The sequence below is a fragment of the Anarrhichthys ocellatus genome, unplaced genomic scaffold (assembly GCF_004355925.1).
Source record: "Anarrhichthys ocellatus isolate YVR2014 unplaced genomic scaffold, GSC_Weel_1.0 scaffold17, whole genome shotgun sequence".
In the NCBI taxonomy this organism is placed as follows: domain Eukaryota; kingdom Metazoa; phylum Chordata; class Actinopteri; order Perciformes; family Anarhichadidae; genus Anarrhichthys; species Anarrhichthys ocellatus.
The window spans coordinates 6,914,720-6,939,933 of NW_022280047.1; the positions used below are offsets into that span (position 1 = coordinate 6,914,720).

General features: G+C 42.1%; 1 protein-coding gene across 14 annotated transcripts in view; it reads left to right on the plus strand.

Annotated features, from left to right (window-relative positions):
- Nucleotides 1–25,214, plus strand: part of ank1a (ankyrin 1, erythrocytic a) — a 77,593-nt gene that overhangs the window by 570 nt on the left and 51,809 nt on the right. Inside the window, exon 1 of one of the 14 annotated variants that reach the window (XM_031856397.1) lies at nt 58–25,212. The exons of the other annotated variants lie outside the window; for them this stretch is intronic. The gene's annotated coding sequence lies outside the window, so the exon portion shown is untranslated. Of the gene's footprint in view, nt 1–57; nt 25,213–25,214 lie in introns of those variants that run through there. 14 annotated transcript variants of the gene reach the window in all.

The window sequence follows — 25,214 nt, forward strand, 5'->3', positions numbered from 1 at the left end:
ACTGGGACTATTCTCAGGTGGGGTAGTCAGGGGTGGGGTGACGTGCTTAGGGTGGGGAGGGAGGGCTGGCCCGAGAGGGGGGCAGGAAGGTTGGATGCCCCCCCCACCCCCCTTTTCTTTCTCTGTCATGCTAAGCTGTGGTCAGGGGTGCCGGGGCACACATGGAAACTCAGTCATGAGTGTGTTTCTCCTGTGTGTACACACAGTCTCCCTGGCACACATGTATGTCCTGTGCATACAGACGAGGGGAAACGGTACAACACACTGCATGCTTTCCTTCTCCCCTTGACTGCTTTATACCTGCTTTATTGACTGTCCTGTCTAAGCCGTCTGATAAGGCAGTGTAGTACTCTACCTCTCACTGTGACTCTGTCCCTCTTCACATCTCTCTCTTTTTCTTTGTTTGTTTTTACACTGCGGTATGGTGTCAGTGAGCTAAATTTCACTACAGCACTAATTTTTCACGAGGACAGTGAGCTTGCCAATTTCCTCAAAACAGTCTGTACTCTTTTCAGCTTTTTCTCTATATGTCATATTAATTACTGCAGAGCAATACCTGCAGACTTGTGTCTGACTGAGAAGTCCCAGGCAGCGCTGGAGTGACTGGCAGGGCTCGTTGTACACAATAAATCTCTGCTCCGCCAGTCGTCGCCTGCAGGGACATATCACCAAGCTGCCGAGTCGACTTTATTCCTCTGGCCTCTCGTTGGATTTTCTCTCAAACTCATGAATGATAATGAATCATCCGCAGATTGTGCTGTTGTGTATTGGTGGGAAATTGGTCCTCAGCAACCAAGAGCGAGTCTGCACCTTGCCAGGCTGGCTGTAAACCAATCTGATGCTGATGCAGTAGAGACAGTGTTATGGACGGACACACAGTACAGCTTCCACTTTCACAGAGAGTGGAGGCAGGGCTGGAAGGCTGGTGTAGGGATTGGATTTTTTTATTTTTTTTGTTGTGCAAGAAAGAAAGAGAGGGAAAAGTGATGGGACTCAGATACACCTGAAGTAGCTGTCTCTCAGGAGGGGTTTGCTCCTCCGCTCTTTTTGTAGAAGAGTCGGATGCAATCGTTTCATCACAGACACACACATACACATGCCACTTCTCTGTCTGTCGATGACTGACATGAGTTACTGTACGGCTTCGCCGCCAAATTCTCCACCTCTAACCTGTCTTGATTGACTGATCAACGTTTGGCTGTAAAGACCAGGAGTGTGAAAGTAGGCACTGAGATGCTTGTGTGGGTGCGTTTTATGCATGTGTGTAAGTGCAGTATGTTCATGTCTGGCAAGATGAGACTCAAGAAGGGAAAGCCTGCTGCTCTAGCAGTATGGATGAGGCAAGGATAAGATGTCTGGGTGAGGGTACTAATGCATCCCAACTTTGACTGAAAGTGTATGGTTTCAGAGGATCCCATATCACTTACGTAACGATGCAGCTTAAGTCTTTCAAATAAGCTTCCTGACTCCCCTCCAGCTCCCCCTCCCAAACTCGCTTCCTTTTTTTAACACCAGCTTACGTCCATTCCTGGTTTCTGGGGCAGATGTTAACACTGGGGGGATTCTCTCTCTTTCTCTCCAGTGCCCTCTTTGTTTCCTCTCTGATGCCGGCAGCTACGTAGTCAAATTATACAGTCTGTAATTCAAGAAGTTTCCTGATATTGCATGGGGGTTAACCAAACCAAGCCACACTTGGTTGTTTTCTTTCTTTGCCATTCGACCGCTGTTTATCGGTATTTGTCCCATCAGCCCTTCTTGTGTATCGACCTGCACCTCGGAGTGTCCCTATCCTCGCGGAGCAGGCAAGGTCAACACTTTTCTCTGTGACAGAACCACCTTTTTATTTTTATCGAACCACCTTATACATTTTGTTCGCATATACTAACTAACACTCACGCACACCTGTTTTTTTTTGTATAATTTTGTTAGCAGCAAACCAGGCTTTTGTTATGCAAGCTTCATTTTCCTTCCTCACCGGAGGCCTTTCAACCATTTATCCTGCACAATTTATCTGTATAATTTCAACATTTATTGTGAGTTAGTATATGAAGGAATTACTCGTAGCTTCTTTAATTGATCTTTACTTACGTGACCAATATTTTCAACTTATTGTGGCTTTTTGTGTACATTCGAATGGATGGTGGTCCATTCATAAAACTTTCTAAAATGGAAAACATTTCTTTATGGTCTTTCATTAAATATCTTTTCGATAATTGCAGAGTTGTTCTTCTCACCCATAAAGTAGGCTACTATGACACCCTGCCTGCAGACAGTGAAACTAATCAATCATCTTCATGTTCTCTGGTCAAACTGCAGTGAGCCTTTCACCTTGTCCAGATTTTACTTTGTTGTACCCCATCGATATCATGCGATATGGTGCCATGACATTTCCTCCTCTGACCCTCCTTAGTTCATTCTTTTTTGGTCCAGTTGGTCCCATGGCCTCTAGGGGCTGCTAGCTGAGCTTTTGAGTCGCTCACCCTCTTGTGTGCTCCTTGTGGCTGATGTATGTTGGTGTTTTACATGATTATTTCCATCTCTGTGGGGAAACAAATCTGTGTCCGCTGATGAATGTCCAGAGTCTTAAAGCTAACAACTCATCATCAAAGGATGAAAGTGCCATTTTAATTGGCTTCATGGTGTAGTGGTATTATACAGCACAGGTCAGTTGCTGAGCAGTGGCTCATGCTGTACTCAAATTACTTTTATTGATGAGTTTGCTCCTCTTGAAAAATGAGCATTGTCAGGATGTGAACAAAGCCCTATTGTCCTAGTCAGCACCTATTTTCACCTAATTCTGTACGTAGGTTTGTGTCCACATCTGAAGCGGCTTCAGTGTGAAGTGATCTAGCCGGCCAGAATGGCCCTGAAGTATGAACTAGTGCTTTGCTGTGTTTGTATTGTTTGTCTCATATCAGCATGACACACACAATTGTATCTATGTGCAGTTTTCACTTTCGGCTGTTTGCATATTTAAAGATTGAGGATTATTCCAAGATCACAGGAAATGTACACCTGGCATTGATTGCTAAACTGACTGAAGATTTGCGCTCTTTACATATTGGCTGCTCAATTTTGGTAGTTGGTGAATAAAAACTTTTTAAAATATTTGCAGTATGTTTTATCACTGTTTAAATACTAATGTAGAAGGACACGAATTGTGAACACAAAACAGAACAAGAATCAATGTATTTCCCTTCATGACATGGAGTATATGCAAGTTACAACTTAAAATTGGTAATACAGTTAAATTAATCAAGTTAAAAACATCCAATTACAAAGTCTTGACAAAACAACAAACTCAATTTGTCTTGGTAGTAAAAGCCATATAATCCTTTCAGTTGGATTTGTAATGACCCCGAGGGTGTTTACCAAACCCAATACTCCCATTCAGGATATATATGAGCAGTATTTTTGTATGCAACAATATGAATTTCTCTCTGGTGTCATTTGCCATTTGCTCATTTAGTAGGAAGACGTTTTAGTTTTGAGTTTCAGTGAGTTTTAATCTGGTAACAATATTTTGACATGGGAATGCATATGTAAATCTCTTTATATGCACCTATTACTGTTGCTGTTGTTGTGATTAAGACTGCAACCAACGATGAATTTCATTATCAATCAATTGTCCATTTTTTTTAAATGACTAATGTTGTCCAAAAAACATTTATTTAGTTTGCATCTTTGAAGATAAAAAATCAGCAAGAGTGAATCGGTGAATTGTTGGCATTTTTGTGATATAATATTTAAAACTGCCAGCAAATGTAAACGGTGTGGCACGCAGCTGTCTCTTACAAAACAAGTGTTCAAATGATTTTTATATAATTTGACAATTATTTCCTTTTTAACATAATTATTTCCTAGAGCCCAAGGTGATGTCAGGTGTTTTTGTCCAAACAAGAAATTACATTTTCAGGAATTTACTTGTATGTATGACTAGAAAAAGCAGCAAATTCTCACATTTGAGAAGCTGGAACCATAAAATGTGTAAAAATGAGACAAACAATTAATGGTTTAATGACTCTGTTCGATGTAGCTCAAAGGTCATCAGTTGTGTGCACTTCTAGTTTCTGTTAAGTCAAGCTCGTCTGTTACTTGTAAGGCAGTGAAATGCAGAGGAAGAGTCATGGCTGCTGAGGACTGACCACTTAGTGGTGCTGGTACTTAGACTCATCAATACAATCAGTCTGGTCAGATGCACTATGACTCCTTTGTTGCTTTATACAGTCTGGCACTCAGAGGTGTTGGCTGCAGCGGTGTATCGCAGCCCATCAGGCATCTTAAAGGTAAAAGTCAGCCGCATAGACTCTCAGGTTCCCTAAAAAGTAGCCATGGTGCAGGACTGTGCAGCTAACATGGCTGCCAGCGAACATTGCAACAGTGAAAGTGCTATCTAAGTGCTATCTCCATCTTCATATAAAACACAGGTGGCAGCAGTGGATCAGCATTCCAGCCTCGTCTCTGTCTGCCCTCCAAAATCTCTCACCCTCCCTGTCTGAACAGGAAGCAGAGCCTTCACTGAGGTTAATGTGTCGGTGTGTGAAACAGATTGGTGCTGGAGGTGTGGATGCTGTGTTCATGTGTGTGTTCTAGTGTATGTCCAGGTTTGGTGCAGTGGATTAGGGGTGCTGCAGCAGTGACTAAGCCCATCAGAGGCAGCTCTAGCACCTCTCTGCCTGTCTGCTTACCTGTACCTTTACTAGCTACTGTGATTAAAGTTATGCATTTTCAATGAAACATTCTTTAGGTCAAACTATTGGCAGATGGTAATTCGTTTCATTATCTGCTGCTACAACATGCAAATCGTTTTTTATGCGTGTGGATGTTTGTCTCTCATCTGGAACTTTGCTTCAGTCGATATCTGCTTCAGTCCCAAACAGTGGCCTTTTTCTTCACCTCTTCTGAGGGTCATTAGAGGGATGATGGCTGGTCCTCCCGTTAAGGGCTGCAACTAATTATTATTTTATTATCAATGAAACTGAAACTATTATTTTTCTATTTAAAGAATATAAGAATGTTTTGAAACATTGGGTAATACGCGTATTCCCTTCCGTGCTGATAGTTACATGAGCAGATCAATACCACTCCAGCTGCACGGCCCGAGCAATAACTTCCTGGAGTCACTAGTGGTTGCCTGGCAACCTCACAGTGAGGACCACAATTCAGGAAGTCACTTCTCCCGCCAAAACCCACCGTAAAATGGACACGTGTCGTTTTTACACTTTGTTTTCTGTACAGATTAAACAGACAAGATATGAGTGTTGATCAGTGAGGTGCTGGTAGGTGGATGTTTTACTTTTGGAAGGAGCCGGTCCTGCTGTCACCCTATCTCCAGCCTTGAGAGAATGAAAAGGGAGACCTCATGTGTCCAGTACATCTGCATATTCATAGAGATTTTTGAATTAGGGGTGACAAAGTGGGGAAACTCATATTGGACAGAAAATGGTATTCAAAGCAGATACAACTAAGAGAGATGGATTGGATATTTTTGCTTTCACTCTTCTGCAGTTGGGGTTTTCTGGAGCCAGTATGTGGTCGCTGCATAACTGCATTTTATTGGATTTCCACATAGATGTTGGGTCGGGCTCGGCAAAATGGATAAATTAAATATCGCAAAATTATTGACATTGTAGGGTTGAACATTGGTGCTTTCACTGAATATTTACATGAGATGAGATTTTTGATAGATAATCATCAGTAACGTGGATATATTGACAAGTGTGCAAAGGAAAATAATAGAACAGGCTGGTAAGTACAGAAAATCACTTTACTGTTATGAAGACTTTAAAACCAGGACGAGATAACACTTGTGCCATTTCACGATATTCAAAATGTAAGATTATATCAATATAATACCCTAATATTGCCCAGCCCTAGTCTTGGGTTTAAGATTGCTATTAAGTTAATATTATGTTTAGAATTCATAAAGACAATAATGTGTGTGTGTGTGTGTGTGTGTGTGTGTGTGTGTGTGTGTGTGTGTGCGCGCGGCTCAGGTGGCCCTGTGAAAACCCTTAGACGGATGACTCAGCAGGCCTGGTGGAGGCACTCACTCATGTTGATGGAGCCTGGGAATGAGTGTCAGTGAGTCCAGCTCCTGGCTCTACAATAAGTGCTGCTGGGGCAGGTTGGCCGGGAGCTGCAGCCTACTCTCCTTTAATTAAAGCAGGGCCGAAAGGCACACGTGAGGACAATTCACCAATCCCCAGCTCTCTCCTCGCCCTCCTCTCTTTACCAGGGCGATAGCAGGTCTTTATTAATGAGTAGACTGAGTGATTCCAAAGCAGATACCACAGGCAATCAGTTTCATTTGATTAGAGAGATGAGAGGACTACCCTGCTCCAAAAGTCCCTTTCCAATCTTTTTTTAAAATACAAAAATGAGGAAATAAACAAGAGCAAAATAGCATCAAGCATCCAGCAGGCACTCCCTCTCTGCAGGGATTAGGCTTCCCCAAAACTCCAAAGCCTGAGGATAGATAGTTTCATCCTCACCGCAGTGCTTCATTCTTTCATTTTAAAACTGAAGCCACAAGCATCAGCATCCGCTTATTTTGTGTCGTCGTCTCTGTAATTATAAAGCCTGCAGTATACGAGAGCATTTATTGGTGTGTTTCCCAGCTGATGATTGTAATTGAACTAAACTGACACGTAGGACTGCATTGCTTTCATCAAAGCTTTAGACTCCCAACAACAGGTTTGAGTAAACCACCCAGAAATATTAACAATGGCAGCCTTCGTCCTCCCACTGCACAGTCAAATCCTTTCATTTGTGAGACAGCATGTGAAATAATGTGTCATATTGTGAGGGGCTTCCTTAGATTTCCCCCTGTGCCTCCCCCTTCATTCTCCTTTCTATCCCTCTCCTTGGCCGATTGCGCTAATCTGTCTTGTTGTTATTCTAATAGTGCAGCTGTTAGGTAACTCTCTGAAACAGGAATTGAGAAATCAGGGTTATTCAAATGGAAATAAAAGTAGAGAGAGAGAGAGAGAGAGAGAATATGATACAAGATGGTCTTAGAGGAATTTTATAGGTCATTGCTGGACAGCTTGTTGTAAAAAAAAAAAAGGAAAGCTTTTGGTGTCCGTTCACCAACCTGAGCCTTTTCCCTTTAAGCTCCTTCTGGATGCTGAGAGAGGGAAGGACAGGAGGTGGGAGAGGGAGCTTAGTGTAGTTTGATGTCCAGGTACTCGGAGTTCTGCCTTGATATCCTCAGACTCTGCAGCATCTCTTGGACGTATATGTGCGATAACTAGGAGCCTCTGCATTGGGCAACCTACCTCTTACGGTATTGATGTGCTCTGCATATAGCTTACAGCAGTAGGTGTTCTGTGCAATTTGATGCATTTTTCTATCCTCATCCACCTTTACAGACCTTATGATTTGGTCACTGTGGTTCCTTTTATATTCATACGTGAGCACACAGAATAAAGAACGGAGAATAAATGAGTAGGTTACTATGAATTATTTGTGTTTGCGGATACGTTTGCTGTTTTTGTGGCCTGTTCGTCGGACCACCGCTTTGGACCAGACTGCAAAATCCAAACGACTATCTGATGGATTGTCGTAACAAAATTGTACAAACATCCATCATGGTCCCCAGAGGATGCTTCCCCCTGTTCTTGATGATCCCCTGTCACCTAGCGCCAGCACAAGGTTGATCTATTTTTTTGTGAATTATCTCAACAAATATTCGATGTATTGCCATGACATTTTGCTAAGACAGTTATGTTCCTCTCAGGATGAATCTAATACATTTGGCGATACCCTGACTCTAAGTTGAATGCCACCATCTGGTCAAAATCTCAGTTCGTCAAATTCTTTGGATTATCACCAAATACCTGAAAAAACGAATCACATTCCCAACAGCCTCAGCCGTACTTAAACATGTTAAACATTATACATGGTTAGCATCAGCATGTTAGCATTGTCGTTGAGAGCATGCTGATGTTGGACTTCATCCCACTGGTGTGTGCAGCCTCAGAGTTTCTAGCATAGCTGAAGACTCCGTCTTATTATCTTAGGTGGCACAATCCAGAGATCTGCATTGCAGAGAATTTATTCTGCAAGTTTGCAGGTATTTCTTTGTGCTGAAAACAAGCTTGCCATGTGTAGGACTATATTTGTATGTGTGGGAAGCACCTTATGTGTAAGTGACTGGGTGCGAGTTTTTGTTTTGCGATGATGAGCGTTTAGACTGAAGGAATATAGCCCAGAGGCAGAACCATAGAAGAGGAGAGTGAAGGCAAACATATCAGAGAAGTGTGGGTGACCCAAGGGTGACTCTGCACCCTTTTCCTCTGCATTGAATGACGGGTGTTATTTACCTGATTGATATGATGATTCCTTTTTTTCCCCCGTCTACCAGAGAGAAGAGGAATAATTGAATTCTAAGCCCAGCAGTGCAGCAGGTCATTACAGCTGCACAGCTTCCGGGCTGTAATTCACAGTTCCAGTTCTCCGAGTGTGGACAATAGACAACGTCTGATTCATTTAATGCGATGGGAAGGAGGAGATTGAGTTCATGTTTGGAGTCTGAATTTCCTGACTGAATTAGACCTGCATAGGCCAAAGTGGCGTCTTGAAATACAGTATATGTGTTACAGCAGCTTAGTAGAACTTTTAGGGAAGGGATTCAGGTTCAGTTCGTATGACTATAGCGGTCTTTTTGGGTAACGGATGATGACATTACGTGACCAGGACTTTTGCATTGGTTGGTGCCATGGTTTATCACTCTATGCTCCCTGATGACAGATATATTGAGTCATCTAATCCTCGTGTCAAGTGTCATCATAGTGTCGTAGCATCATGGACCTGGTATTAAAAGCTTAGTCATTTGTCAACCCCTTCATCTAAATCCCTCGGTGGCAGAGGTGGTGTCACTTTGATTTGATCCTTTTTCCTCATCCCACCCAGCATGCACAGTGATGCTGTGCTCTCCAGGAGGATGGCCAATAACATGTACACAGAACATAACCAAGCCTTCATTCATTCATCCATGCATATGTTGAGGGCGATACATGTACCGTAGCACACGTAAACATTATTTAATTACCTTAATTGAAACAGTTTTATTTCTGTAACCATCAATTTTTTCAGTTAACAATGACTGGCGACTGTTTTCACACTAGAAAATGCAATGTAGACAGCTATTTTTAGTTTTACTAATTATACTTAATTCTCAAACTGTGGAAATGTGGTTGTTATTTGTTGATGTTAAAAGTACAGTAGCACTTAAAAAATAAAAAAAAAACATGTTGCATCACTCGCACAAATGGGTTCTGATGGCAGGCTCCATTTTGGATATGGTTAAGCTTTAATAATATTACTATTTAAGGGAAACTTTGCTGATTGTCAACCGGCTTTGTATCATTGCAATGTGGGTGGTATGTGTAAATGAACTGTGTTTGGGCTCCCTCTGGGTTACCGGCGTCCAGAGTAAAAGCTTGCCGGAAGTGGCGCGTTTCGCACCCTGTTAGCGACTGAGCAGCAGACGTGGGAAGCTCCAGGTGCAGGTCATTACAAAGCTGGTTGAAGAAAGTTTCCCTTTATTCTCTGAGTCTAACGAATCTCTTATTGAATCTTTTGTTACCTCAGTTTTTCCAGATATGCTGTTAGCCGTTAAAATGAATGGCTTGTACATTGTTCTTCACTAATGATCAAAGTGAAGTTTTGCCGGATGTTAATGGTTCAGTTCACCCAAATCAGGATTTGAGATCGGAGATTTCCTTCTTGACCTTGGAAAATAGTTTCAACACAAGGTCCACTCGTTAGCTGTCCCGGAGCTTTTGATCGTATCACATGATTCTCTTCAGCAGATGGAGTTCGCAGTTGTCATGGAAACATAGATGTTCAAATTTCTATTTTCTCAGTTTGATTTGTTTCGAAGGACGACCTTGTGGTGAGGTCCTAACATATTTGTCCTTTATGGAATATTTCTTTCGTAAAAAATAACTTCAAAAATAAACTATTCACACCGCGGTTTGTGTGTTGTCAAGAGTAGCATTATTAAAAGTTATATATAATTCATCATTCCCTCTAATATCTATTTTATATTGTTTTGCGAAAACTTCTCTTTGAAACTATTTAAGTGAAGTTTCTTGCCAAAAAAACGACATTTTACAGGACTACATTTGAACACATCATGATATAATTTACCTTCGCTGAATACAAATCGTTACTGAATAGAGCGTGAACGCACCATGATGTAACTCAACAGCCCGATACTCACCAACCGGTAACTCATCGGTTGGTTATTAAGAAATAAAATGACGAGTGACACGTCGTACAAGAGGCGCTTTCCTTTTACTCCGGCACTCCAATGACTCAATGAGTTTTGGCGCCGCATTTAGAAGCGCTCTTGGGATCCCACAGGATTGGCTCTGTGTGGGTAGCTGTCTTGTGAGCCCTCTCTGGTCCTGATGTATGTCGGTCGACCCTGGCCACTCAAGTACTTACCTGTCCGGTGTTTAACTACCTCCAATCTCACTGTGTACTTAACACTTTTTTTTAATGTGTGTGGCTGTGGACAAGCCACACGTTCATTGAACAAAGGCACGTGGGTTGTCTTGTGCCGCAGGATTTACTAGCTGGCAGGATGGTTGTGTCACCCAGCCTCTAATTGGCTGACCCCAGAGATTTGCAGAGCCATGTGCCCATCCCTTTCCCTTTCTCCCTCCCTCCTACAGTACATTCCTTCATCCCTCCCATAATCAATTCTCCTGCTTCAATATAGACTACAACTCCCCTCCCTCCCTCTCTCTCTTTCTGCCGCAGTTACTTGCGGCACATTGCAACACTGCAAGACCATGCTTTCATGATTTTTAACACCTCTCTGTCTTCTCTCTCAGCCTCTGATTTTACATTAAGAACTATGGATCTCACATTTAGAGAGAGAAACAAGATAGATTAAGTGAGCAACAGAGAGAGACGGGGAAGGGAGTTGGGGGCATCAGTCATTTTTACTGTTACGGCAGTCTTATGTTTTTGGGAGACGCGAAAAGAAAACAGGAGTGCTGTGTTGGTATATAATCAACTTCCACCACACCCGTTTATAAATCCTTTGATCTAGTGAACAGACATTTGTTTGGATTTTCCTTCGTCATATTTAATCAGTTTGGATCGCAGAGGAGGGAGGGGGCTGGTCCTTGGGGACTGTAGCGGTATCTGCTCATGATGAAGGGGAACGTGCGTGTATGCAGCAGCTTCACAAGGTTAACCGCACCTTGCACACCATCACATGTAAGCACACATGTATGTAGACTTGGCAAACGCACATCCACTGTCAGCCAGCCCTTAGTCAGCACAGTGTCGGCTGCTGTGTTTGAAAGTTGGATGTCACCACCTAGTGTTTGTACGGAGGACTTTCCAATCACTATGTGAACAACTGACATTATCTCCTGTATTCTCTCATTGTCTTGTGCCTCTCCTCCTGTCAAACAACTCCTCAACAGTCCCTCTCTCTACCACCACCACTACCTCACACATCTCCCCCAGAAATGATGTCCTTTTTTATGTAGCGTACACTTTAACAGTGTATGCTCTTACGCACATCCATATTTCATGTTAATGAACAACAGCATGCGTCACTGAAAACCTATCTTTACCATATGGAACAGGTCACCGCAGTTGAGCACTGCGTCTTTTCCAACCTGATCAGAGGGACATGGAGAGACTGACAGTCAGAAAGATAATCTGGCATGTCTTTTTTTGGTAAATTATTAATTTTTATTGATTGCTGGAGTTGGATCCTGATTACTCTGCATTTGGCTGCATTCACTATGCCCTCATCTCTTTTTCTGTTCCTTTTGTAGTCTCTTCATAGAGCAGCACTTCCTCCCTCGCTCCCGTGGTCACTCTTGTTCTTTTCTTTTTTCCCCTGCTGCCTCCATGCAGAGTCTAAGTATAGGAGAATATACAGCGGAGCTTGAGGCAGTGCAGGACAGTTAAGTCTGCTGGTAATGGAGAAAACGTTTGTCAGACCATAGAGCACCAACTTTGGCCCCATCTTAGCCTTCGGCACAGACCTTTATTTGCCTACATTGCTGGAATGCATCTGACGCGCGTGTGTGTGTGTACACATGTGTATACGTAGATAAAACTGTGAATGATTCAAGTTAGAATCTCTTGGACATATCTTTGTAAACTTTTTAGGGATTTGAGAAGCAAACGGTGTGTTGGCTGTAAAACTCTTAGCTGTCTGTGTATGCTGTCTATAGACGTACATAATTTGTCAGTGTGTATTCAAATAACTGCAGCTATTTCACAAGAGCAGTCCTGTTAAGAGTGAAACAATTCATGATTGATGGACAGAAAATTAACAGTTTAACAGTAACAGCCAAAAATGGCAAACATTCCTGTTTTTGCTGCCTCAGAATGGGCCTTTGGGGGTTGAGTATGCATGAACGTAAGCATGGTTGGTCTGTGACGGTAAAGGCTATGACTCTGTGTAATACAGCCCAGCTGACACTGGATTTTGGGGGCAGATACCGATATTAGGCAGTTTGAAAAACATCCGACATTGATACATTGCCTAAAGTATAAAAACCTTTGCAATGATTCCTCAAATGTGGTTATCAAACACTGAAAAAGATATCTAATGGTGGAAGGATATTTTCCAGTTAAGCAATAAACGTCAGTGCAGTAAACTTCACTGAGAATTAAATAAAAAGCCATGAAGTCTGGTGCTCAAAGAGAAAAAGATCAGTGAAAAAGAGAAAATAAACGACCATTTCCTGACCTCTCCCGTCACTGGGAGCATGTGTTGTAGTTTGTTTACCTCTTGTCGAACGCAGGTAACGTTTCTGCTTTGTAACCGTCTTTTAATGCAGTGCAGCAGTGAACCAGAGTGTTTATTCCTCTTGTGGCGCTGCCAGTACGTTGAACATATTTGCAATAGTTAAAAGATTAATTAAGAAAATAAGGAGAAAAATGTATAATAAAAATGATAATTTGTTGTAGTCTTAGAAGTGTTAATGCTGCCATACAATTTAAAAGGACAACACTATCCATGGCCTCTTGTGTCTGTCCTTGGTCAGGAGGCTGACGGTCATCATACAGCAACTTTCTTGAGCCAACTGTTGTTTTTCCATCATTCTTCAGCTCTCTTACCACACATCCCCGCTGACACTCCATTCTAGTCGTTTTTGCATTCTTGCATTCTGCTGAATCGATGAAACTGAATCCACTTCAACACTTACTTACTCTACATTTTTTCCCACCCTGTCTTGCTTACTTTTTTCATATTCAAGTCATAATTATGATGTAACATATTGTATGCTTAATGTTTACTTCACAATTTAATTCAGTGTTTACTTTCTCCTGCAGTTTGAACTTAATATCTACATTTGGATCTATTTCTGGAAATCTAAAATCTATTTTACTTTCATTTAATTCGATTTCAGTAATTCCACTATGTTTGGAGAAAAGTTTTAATTCATTTATTAGGTTTATTTTTGTTTCACATGCCTTTTTTTCCCACACATGTGGTGTCATTGAACTTCAGCCTCTGTTGTTATGTAATGTGCTCAGAATATCTCGCTGTGGAGCAGAGGAGTATGCTTGAATGTAAAAAATATGGCTCATGTTTCCAACAAGCCATTCTGTTGAGGGAATAAATATGGCGTCAACAGTTCTCATTTTAGAATAAGGCATTGTTGTGTTCTTCACTTTGAGTTGTCTGCTGACACATCAACGAGCCTGCACTCTGTAGTCTTTCTCTTTCTGTTGTTTACGTTATGTTCCAGACAGAGAATCCTTGTTTACTGTAAAGCTCGTCAAATACATTAATCAAGGTAAAACACTCTAGCTGTTTTCTACTTTGAGTAGTTAAAGATTTTTTTTAAATAAAAAAATGTGAAAGCTAAGCCTGTACTGTGTATTAAGGACATTACCTTACCACATTGCTTGTGGCATCACTGCCTTCTTCACCTGAATATGCAAACTGGAAATGATTTGGATGCAAAATGAAATGAAGTGTGAAAAAGACATTTTATTTTCAGTATATTCCGTGTGGCTGTGAGTGAGCATACATTGGTGTGCTCAGCACTGTCATCCAGATGTCTGTTTCTATAAATAGGAAGATGACAAATGGTTAAAAGAAAATTAAAACAAATATAAAATGTTGTATAGCAAGATATTACAGCAGAGATAAGTGTGAGAACAATAGCTGGAAAGATAATTGTATGGAGATGAACGTAGTGATTTCCTGACAGACCAGACCAGACAATTGCTTTGGTTTGAATTTCAAACTGCAATTGTGTCAAAGATGTGATGTAGAATATCAGGTTTCATGTATTTTAGTTCTTAAAGATGGAACGATAACAGAGGACAGATGAAGGATGAGCTGGTCTTGGCTCCCTCTGCTGGTCGGAGCAGGGTCAGCTCTCATTTACGTTCGACTTCATCCTGACTTGGTCAGCATCTGAGCAGGTTCACAGCACGGCAAGATGCAATCAGTAGGCTGACAGTTGGTTCAATGATCATCCACTAGACACCGCCATGTCCTGAAGAGAGTCAAGTGGACAGCAGGTGTGAAGGACATGGCACTGCACTGCTGCAAGGAATCGGTCGGATTGTGTTTAGCCATCACACACACACACACACACACACACACACACACACACACACACACACACACACACAGTCTTTACCGAACACATACAGAGTTGCACATTGCCCCAGATACCAGTCGAGCGTGCAGTACACATACAAGCTGTGTTCACACCCGCCTCTCCCTCTGATCCAGTGCAGCAATTCAACGCTGTTCTGCAATACTGTTACGCAGAGTCATCAATTATTCATTAAGGATTTCTGCGCTTGTTCAGTCATGGTCTTGATCGACCGAGAGATGGAATTCAAGAGGTTAATGATTCATATAATTTCCCCCAAAACTGCAGTGAAACCGTATAGTTAGTCAAGTACTCTATAAAAGCTATTAATGCTATTGATCATTGTGGGTAGATGGATAAGGGTGCAACATATGATCCAGACAGTCTGATTTATTTGTCATGAGGGAAACGTCTATTATTCTGCCAATAAAGGATCGCCATCCCTCTGCGCCTGCCTCATAAACCCATCCTCCAGCCTCTCTGCAGAGATAACTTTGGTGGCTCCTATAAATAACCGCATCAGCAGATTATATCATGTGGAACTCACCAACAAGGATTTTATTAAGTACATTTATTTATTATGAATACGCTTTTGTCCAAAGCGATGTACTCATTTGTTCACAGTAGTGCTATGCCTGGTTCTGATCTGGTGGACTGGATGATTTGGGTGGTTTACTGTGTGAAAGACTGCCGACAGGTGCAGCAAAATGAGAACAGATGACTGGGCATCGCTTCTCGCTGACCGCAGGATTTCTTTCATTGACAGCAGTGCAGTTTCAGTGCACTGAAAGCTCTTAAACCAGACTGGTTTGGATCAAGGAGATTATTTTGTGGGAGATGAAGTCTGAGACTTAAAAACTGCACCCTCTAGAACCTTGAATAGAAAGGATAGTAGCGAGACCGGCCTGTGGTTTGTAACTTGATGGATTTAGGGTTGGCCCTTTCAACAGCTGGCTAACTGGCATGGGAATGCTCAAACATTGTGGGGATGTACCCAAAGCCAGAGGTCGGAGGGAAATGGAAGGAAATGGATCCGGAGGACAAGTGGTGGGACGACTCAAGAGCAAATGTTTGGAGAGCTCTCCCTCGTTGAGAGGGAGAATGCAGTAAGTAGAAGTTACACTAAAAGGCCCCAGATTCCCAAGCTGGCTGCTGCTTGTTTAAGGACAAAATTCAACAAAGTCATTAAGCAGATATTTGAGGACGGAGAGGGATCTGGAGGTTAATTTGCTCTTAATAAGTGCAGGAACATTTCGGTCATTCGTGGACAACCTGACAGGAGAGGGAGCACGATGTCTTGGGAACCCCCCCCCCCCGGCCAAGGAGTGGTATCCAGCGAAACCTTCTGCAGAGCTCATGAATGTGGACACAAGGCTGAACGTGTGTGCCTGACTGGATGAGCATTTGTAATTGCCGTCTGCAGAGGTTGATTTTAGTGCAGGGCTTAAGAGTGTAGTGGCGTGTGTGTGTGCTTACTGTCAGAGCGGAGACACAGATTGGGGGAGGCAGGTCTTGCACTGTGTGGTCCACAGCACTGCACAGTCATGAATGATTTAATGGCAGGAGAGGTGAGCTCTGTCCTGCTCTCGAGATGCACGCCGGCATTTATGACCTGCACAAGTGAATCATTTACATGACCCAACCAAATGTTGTAACGATATTCGGAATAAATTGGGTTTCTTAGGGTGATCTATGATGTGTGTTTTATATGTAGCTCCATAAATGGCACTGCTGCTGCAGTTTATCAAAAGAGAGGGAGTTCACTCCTACGATCCTGTGTCGACCTTGCACATTTCCACTGTCGACTTATGTAAGTTTCAAATACAGAAGAGGAGGTGGAGGCCCACTTTCTTAAGTGGATCATGCTACAGAAATACTCTTTACATATCAATATTTTCCTCACAGTACAAAACCACACATTGTATTATTCTTCCCGGTATGATGGTTATGTGAGAACAGTGCCATATTTCACTGTGTGTGTTGTAATACTGCTCCAACATACCGCATTACGGCTAGGCTGTTGTTGGCCTGCAGCCAGTGAGCATGGGTCATACATTCATTTAGACGACTTTATTCATGTGAAAGGTCACATGTCGTGTGTGTGTGTGTGTGTGTGTGTGTGAGATCAATTCAGCCTCTCTTATTCTTTATTTTTTTCATCCCGCTCTAAACGGCTCATTTTTTTCAGTGGTACACGTTTGATAGGTCACAGTAGCAGTTATTAAACATGCTGCCAAATGCAAATCCAGATGGTACCACTTTGCGAGAGAATCATCCTCCCACAAAATAATTACCATTCACTTCTAACTGAGTCTGAATTACCACACTATCTCACAGTTCTGGTCTCTGGACACTGATCAGCTGTTCAGTGCATCATGTACTTCTCTGCTCACACCTCCACGTGGAGAAAACCCACGAATTCACATGAATATGCTTTTGACTTTAACAGTTTTATGCATATCATTGGAATTTGACAATAACTCTTAAAGGACTGCAATATTGCCCCTGAAAAGACCTAAGTTAACATTGCATTAGTCTGTAACTCAATACTTTCTGACTTCCCCAGCCTGTACATGTACTGAATATGATTCTCAGCCCCAAGCCTGTTTGTCCCTATGAAGATGTAGATCTGTAAAGGCAGGTCACGAACATAAACCTTTTATTAAAAAAAAGGGTTCCTGAAAAAGCTGGGAATAGTAGCTTTTAGCAAACATCACTCAGGAATAAATAATGTATTTGTTGGGGACTATTTTAAACTGTGGATTAATGCACATATAGTGCTCTAGTAGGTTTTTCCTGCTACAGGATGGTTTATTGACTCAAAAAAGAATCGTAACAAAGGAATATGTCACCCAGTGCAACTGTGTGGCTTACTGATGTGTTTTTGGACAATAGTGAAGGTACAGAAGAGTTAAGATATATCAGGCTTTTGCATGTCAGGCAATACTCATAGTATTGGTTTGGTTTGGATTTTTTATCACCAGACTTGCCCTTTTAATTTTGGTTAACAAATAAATATAAAATGTTGTAGCTAACATATTCAAAAGAGCTCTTTTTTTGTGCACAAATCTGAAGGACACCTTTGTCAGCGCTTAAGAGTAACAGTGTGAGAACACATGTCCAGCACCACGGGCAAAAGGACAAGTTTGACACTGATAAATAACCCCGAGCATGACAGAGCAGGCATTTAATTATGAGAAAGAAATAGACTCAAAGACAGAGGGACGGGGAAAAGGTATGCGTGTTGGTAGCAGATTGAGGCGCAGGGTGGTGGGTTTCTTGCTTGGCACTTCCTTGGCTGTTCATTCCTCTTTCATGCTCCATTTATTCAATATGGAAGCCAATGTGCTGTCTAAGGTTGGAACTATTTTGAGGCATTGTTTCATGGTTGTAGACGTTATTTCTTTTACATGGTGATGAGGCCGTTTTTGAGGCAGTTACATAAATTCAGCACTCTTGAAGCAGAGTGTGTCCCCTCGTCCTCTCAGGTAAGAATATTGCAGTAAACATTTTCACACAAAGGCATGCCCTCCATTTTACTACACTATTGGAAAACTGAACTTTCATAAAATTTCATGACATCTTTCTTTGTAGTGAATTGTCTTGAGATAGCTCGAGACTGTTCCGTTTCTTCACTGAATGGCTCGCTCTTGCTTTGATTATTGCTCAGAAGTGATGCTTTTGTCCTCTCTCGCTCATGTTTTTGTGCTTTTTTCGGGGCGTGCCCTCCTTCAAATTACTGAACAAATTGTTGATTTGTCGGCCCTTCTTACTTTGATCCAAAATATTTCTACTCAGTCGGCCGCCTCTCACTAATTTATTCTCAATTTTCCAAAGTCTTTTCCCACACAATGTGCCTCCCAGTGCAAACATCTTCCTTCACTCGGGCCAACAGTGTATCACCTTTTCACTTTCTGCTTTTTTCTGTCCCTCTTGATCCCTCTCATCATGTACAGCCTCAGTTACAATGTTCGCTCTCATCACATCCAAACCCTTGAGCTCTCTCCTCTTTCTTTTGTTCTTCTTCTCTCTGTTTCTATCCAGCTCTCTAGTTTTCAAGACGCTCGCATTGCTTTACCTCTCTTCTGCTTTTCCCTTTAGTCCCCGAACTGACCTCCAACCTCCCCATGTGTGCTTCTTTATACGTTCTCAGCTTTGACAACCCCCTTGAGCCACTCTCACTCATCAAACCCCAACTCAAGTGCTCCCTTCCTGTTTTGGAGGGCTTTGCTGAGGGTCGGGGACGTCTCTGAGGTTGGTACGGGTCTCATTTAGAGGGGGGAACACATGCTTTGTGAGAACAGAAGTGTGTTTTTCTCAGGCCACAGGTGTGCAGCGGTGGGGAGTTCCTATTGTAGGTGCCTCCTCTTGCTTGAAGAAAGCCAAGTTAATATAGATGTTGAATGACAGTGGGGGTTGAGAATTTGTAAGGTTTTACCCCAACTCAGTCTGTAATTTACCACAAAGGGCAGGAACTGCGATCTTTACGTGGAAGGAACGGTTTGAGCCCCCACAGAAATAGGGATCCCAAGGGTTTGTTGAAGGCATTAAACCTTCATTTTAAAGTCCACCTGAACTTCGCTGGTTTTACCTCAAGGGCATGTCCATGCAGGACACACAAACTTAGCTTGGTCATGTGGAGTTGTATTTATTCACCGACAAACTGTACACTCACTGCGCTGCTACGTTCACATGAGCAGAACTTGAGAATAAATAACAACAGAATTAATGTCTGATTGAGTTGTTTTATTTCTCCACTGCTTATTTTGGGCTTGCAGTTGAGACAAGTTGCGAGCTTCATGTCTTCTTCACTCACATCGACGACATGTTGTGTGTGCGGCTGTGACGTTACTGTCCGTGCCACTGTGTGCTGACGTTAAACTATCATGCGGCGGCGGCACATGTGTAAATGTGACGTCCACAAACTTGGAAATATGAGACTGACTGGCAGCTGATTAGCTGATTAGCTGAAAACCGGCCAATACATCCATGCATCTCTACTAGTTGTGTTTAATAATTACTGCAGAGAATTTGACTGCAACATGAAAAAGATGAGCACCATCGAGATTCTCCCCTGTCTCACCTTTTAACTTATTCACCTCTTTTGTTCTTCTCTGCAGTGTTTCATCATCTCATCCTTCATTTCATCTTTTTGCCACGTTTCATCTGTTGTTAGTTGCTAGTTCTGTGTTGTATGGGCCTATTCTGCCAAGATAAAGGTTCTCCATCGGGATGTGCCCTCCTGTCCTCCCTTCATCCCGTTCTCTCCACTCTGGGGTGGGTGTCACTCATCAGTGCTTCCCCACCAAGCAGGCAGAGAGAGGGGAAGAAGAGGAGGAGGAAGGGTTTCAGGGATGCAAGATGGAAATATCAGAGAAGAGAGACGTAGGACAGGAATTGGAAAAAAAAAGGGTATGAGGGGGTTATGGTGATGTTGGTGATGATCACGAGGCGAGTAAAGCTCCATAAAAGCGGCTTGACTGTCCACCAACTGAATGAGCCCCACACTGCTGATAAGGACGATGAAAGGAATAATGATGACAGTGGGGGTGCCAATAGGGTGCTATTTTTAGATGCATTCAGCTCGCCTGCTGTGTATAACTGTGTACTCTATGAGCGAGTGAACGTTTCTTTACATGGACCAGAAGCTAGCTAGCTGGTGGTAATTACACTGGTATTGCCTTCACCTTGTGTGTGTGTGTGTGTGTGTGTGTGTGTGTGTGTGCGTGTGTGTGCGTGTGCGCGCGCGTGTGTGTGTGTGTCTTTGCTCCTGTCCTAGTGTGCACATGGGTGTAGGTTTAAGCCACGTGCTGTTAATGCTGACTACAGAATCAGGGAAGAGCTGCAGTGAGCAACTCAATGTGCACTCTTCATGAAGACATGGAAAATTGCTTTTCAACCGCTGTGTGTGTGTGTGTTAGTGATTAAAGTGCATGTGCGCTGTGTGTGTCAGCACTGCGGATAGATGGAAGGGTAAAAGGACTGCAGGGCTGTGTATAAAAGAATGCAACAGAAAGGGATGAGAGATAAATGTGTAAACATTCAAATAAGCTATATGTACAGTATGATCATTTTCCTGTTATGATTTTATTAATTATGCATTTATAATTTTGATACCTGAGTAATCATGTACATAATTTATCAACCAGAAATATCAAACCGTGTGGTTCCAGCTTTTAAGATGTGTTGCTCGCTACATTTCTCTTTTTTTAGTTTTATTTTAGTTTTTATTGAGATGGACATTCTTTAGACTAAATGAGTGACAATCTGATTAACCAGAAAAATATTCACCAGATAAATATTCCTATATAATATAATTCCTCAACAAGGAAAATAACTTAAATTAAAAGTATTTGGTCGCAGCTGTAAAAAAAAATTTTTCATTTTTTTTTACATGTTTGTTCTTTCCAACGATATGTCAATCCCTCACAAATCTGTTGCCTTCCATCTCAAACTCCTCTGAAGTTGTATTTTACAGTAATTGGTGCAAACAATTTAGGCCACAGAGATGCACGTCTGCAGAGATCTAATAGAAAAATGCAACTTCCGGTTCGAGTGAGGAGCAAGGAAATGACAAATGAGAGACTTGGGATGTACCCCTCGACTCGAGCATTTACTGATTCGATTTTGTCGGTCAAAGGTCAAGACATGGATGTAAACTGCAACTTGACGTCATTTTAGTTTGGCCTTTGAAACTATCTTGTTGTAAAGGCTGACACAGCTGTAGCGTAGTTCTGTTAAATTGAGCAGTAGAAGTGAATGAAGGGAATCGAGGGATGGCTAAGATGTTCATATTGGCATCCTCCTCCTTTCACTCATCTCCCGCTTTACTGATAGCGTCACACATAGAAACCTTTACCATCAGCAGCGGGACTCCAAACTCACTGAAACCTGGGCTGGCCTGAAGGAGGAGTCTCCCAACAGCAACAACAGCAGGGAAAGAAAGAGATGGGATGAAAGAGAGAGAAAGCTGGATGAGGGAGAAACCAACTTTTCCTCTTTCCTTGCCTGCTAAATGACACACATCAGCCATAATACCACTTTTCTTGTCTGTGTCTATTACGACATGACATCGTGGTACAAGGCAGATTGCTCCCCTCTTTTCTCCTCCAGTATTACAATTGACTTTCAGCGAACATCAATGTGCCGACACCGTGCTCTCTTTTAGCATAGCCATCAGCTATCCTTAAATCCTAGTTCGTGATTAAACGTCTTCTGATGTCAGCGGTTGTAGTTTGTGAGGGTACCTCAGATAAATATACTCCATTATCTTGTGAATGAATCAAAAAGAAGACGGCTACAATGCTAATGCTGCAAACCGTCACACCAAGCTTGTAGGTGTTGCATTACAGCTCTTCAAATGTAATTTCCTCTCCTCATCACCGTTTCCTGGGTGTTTTGAGGGGGCCTTTCTCTTTCTAACGACTAGAAAGACAAATCCCTTTTTCTGTGGGATTTGGCCGGCTTAATGCTTTGTCTCTCACCCTCACAGCTCGCTGGCTGCTGTTTTTGTCCCGTTCCCCCCTGAGAATATTACCTTCAGATTCAATTTCCCCCCTGTGAATCTAATCAAGGATACTTGCAATAAAGTTTTCTCTTAAGAGCTATGCAGCAGCCATCTATGAGATGTTATTGCCTATCCACATTATGGCACCGCAGTGAGAACAGTCTTGGGACTGCTCCTTGGAAATTTCAGAGGCTTTGGGGCGAAGGGTCACTTCAGGTCCATCTAAAGCCCATATAATTCTTAAGCATGTTTGAAACACTTTAAATATGAAATTCCTTAAACCGTGACTCCAAAGCTTTCTGTGACCTGTGTGTGTGTGCGCGCTCATGTGCAGGTGTTATTTTGCATATTAAACCTTCATTAACTGATTTGTTTTGGGGCACTTGAGGGCAACGGAACATGCTGTAAACACAACATATCACTTCATAAAGTTGATATGGCAAACCTGTGAACAAATAGTTGAATATGTACATAACCATTGGATACAAAGCAACATTAGCATTATTTTGAAGTTGTGTTTATGTCCACCTGATGAATGTAAGTCCAATATTCACTCTCCCTTGATCTCTTTTTTCTTTGGTCTCCACCAATATTTTGGGGAAACGTGTCTCCAGTCTTTAGAGCTTTATCTCTTAAAAACAGCTGCCTGCTGCAGATGAGCACAAGGTTGACGTTGATGGCCGTGAAAGCAAAACGAGTTAACAGAAGCTAGCTAGCTGGTGGTAATTACACTGGTAGTGTGTGTGTGTGTGTGTGTGTGTGTGTGTGTGTGTGTGTGTGTGTCATCATGGCAAAATGTGGTCCTGGAGATGCCTACTGTTGGGGGAACTATGACAGAAGCAGTTTGGAGTACTTTGTTAGGTGTTTATATTTCTGTCTGGACAGATTTTATCACCATGATAGCTTCACAACTGTGAATAATGCAATCATACAATTTTGTAGGCCAAGTTTGAAGATGAATGTGGTCCGACCAATGGCGCCAGAAGTAGGGAAGAAGCCATTGGCCCCCCCCCCCCCCCCTTATGCTCCTGGCCAGATTTGGCATCAAGGCTAGTGTGATCTCATCACAAAATAGTCTTTAGTTATCTGTGGGTTTGTCTTACAGGTAACACATTTCACATAGTCATTAGATCTATTGTGAGTATTAAATATTGATAAGAGCAGCTCATGTGTGCATGATGACCTGTCTCTGCCTGAAACAAATATCAAATGATGGATGCACAGATGTTATTTTATAAATAACAGACGTGTGTTAAAGTGATGGAAAAATGATCAATAATGAGTAATTGTTCAGGTAAGCATATGTATCTTAGCCTTTGCATTATTGGCAGTAGACGCATTCAGTATGAATCAGGTTCTTATATAATACTTCATAATGTATTTATTTCAACATGTATTGTTTGAGAATGTTTTATTTCAGGCTAAACGTAAAGCAACTAGACGCTGCATATTGTGTGTCTGTGACCTCAGGCTTTTCAGTGACAAAAAAATTACTTCCATCACTTCTGAATGTCTAATCACATTGGCATTCAGTTTGAGATGTGGTGCTCAGTGTGGCTAGACTGCACACTGCATGCTGATTATCAGTGGACAGTAATACATTCTGTCCAGTATTATGATCGCCGTGGCCCGGTTTAAAGACCTAGATGTATTGTCCACGCCGATGTCTGCGGCACAGCAGCTGTTCCTGTTTGTTTAGTCTTGGCGTGGCTCTTTGGCTACACTTATTAAAGCATGTAACGTTCATGCTACACTTGGCAGGGGCGTTGCTGGAGTTGGTTGGTGGCTCTGTCGAAGTGTCGACGCGAGTCTGGGTAATCCACCGGCTGCTCTGCTATGCTTGTGCACGTCACTGGGCTGGCCTCATACAAAAGAGCAGACCTGAAAAGCACCATAATGAGGCACAGCCTGAAAGAAAAGGCATGTCTCTTTCCATTTTTCTGAGCGAAAAGAAAAGAGAAACATAAAAGAATAGAAGACAAGAAAGAAAGATGAAAATAAGCCTCACAAATCCAGGTTTTTGGCGCCGCTGTCACTTTGAGTTTATCTTTTTTTCATGCATGTTTTTTATTATGCTAATGCAATGTTGGATAAAAATAGTCTGGGATGGAAGAGCAACGGTTTTCAATGGAAAGAGGTGGAAAATAAGAGGGAGGGACAGGGGGGTGCCGCTAAATGTCATTGATAAATCATAAAGAAAAATTCAAATCCCGCATAGCCTCCATTTCTGTCTTCTCTTTCTTTTCATCTCTTCTTTCTTTGCAAAGCTTCAGCACAAACATCACATGTCCCAGAGTTCACACAAAACATGAACACATTGTTCTCTCTCCGTCATGTCACAGTTCATCTTCAGTTCCAACTACAGTAAACACACAAGTAATCCTTTGTTGTTTTTTTCTCTGTTATCTGATTTATCATCCACTACCAAAGAAACATACCAAGAGATGGCTCCAGATTACTAACCGTTTTTGCTGCAGTCATATAAATGTTTACATTTAGTACATTGGTGTCAGTAGGCGCACATACCCACGCTGCCGAAAGGCCCTTTAGTTGAAACAGACTCCTCCACTTGCCGCCTCGACAATCCCCCGATAAGTATTCTCTGAGGAAGACAAAAAAAGTTACAGAGCTGAAGATCAGAAGAGGTTGTACTTTTCTCTCCACTGCGGAGAACATCAAAGCGCTCTGTGCTCTCTGTTATGTGATGGTAATCTTTCTGCGTTAATGACCTCTGACCTCCACAGGTTCAGAGCAGAGAGTGGGACCAAGAAAAATCTGACAGAGTGGACCAAATAACAGAAACACCTTATTATACTGCATAATGAAATCCAATGCAGTAGGCCTGACAACATTTATTTTGAAGTCTGTTATTTAAATTCAGTCAATGCAGTAGTAGAGGATCTACTATTCTTACTGTTGTGACTTTCTTTTTACTAATGCAATTGTTTGTGTTGGTGAAATGTCATTTGGGACATACGTTTGACTATTTTGTGTAGCTGTCTTTAAAGTTGGAGCCCAGTTACAAAAAACAATCTTAGGAAGAGAGCAAGCTGTGTGTGTGTGTGTGTGTGTGTGTGTGTGTGTGTGTGTGTGTGTGT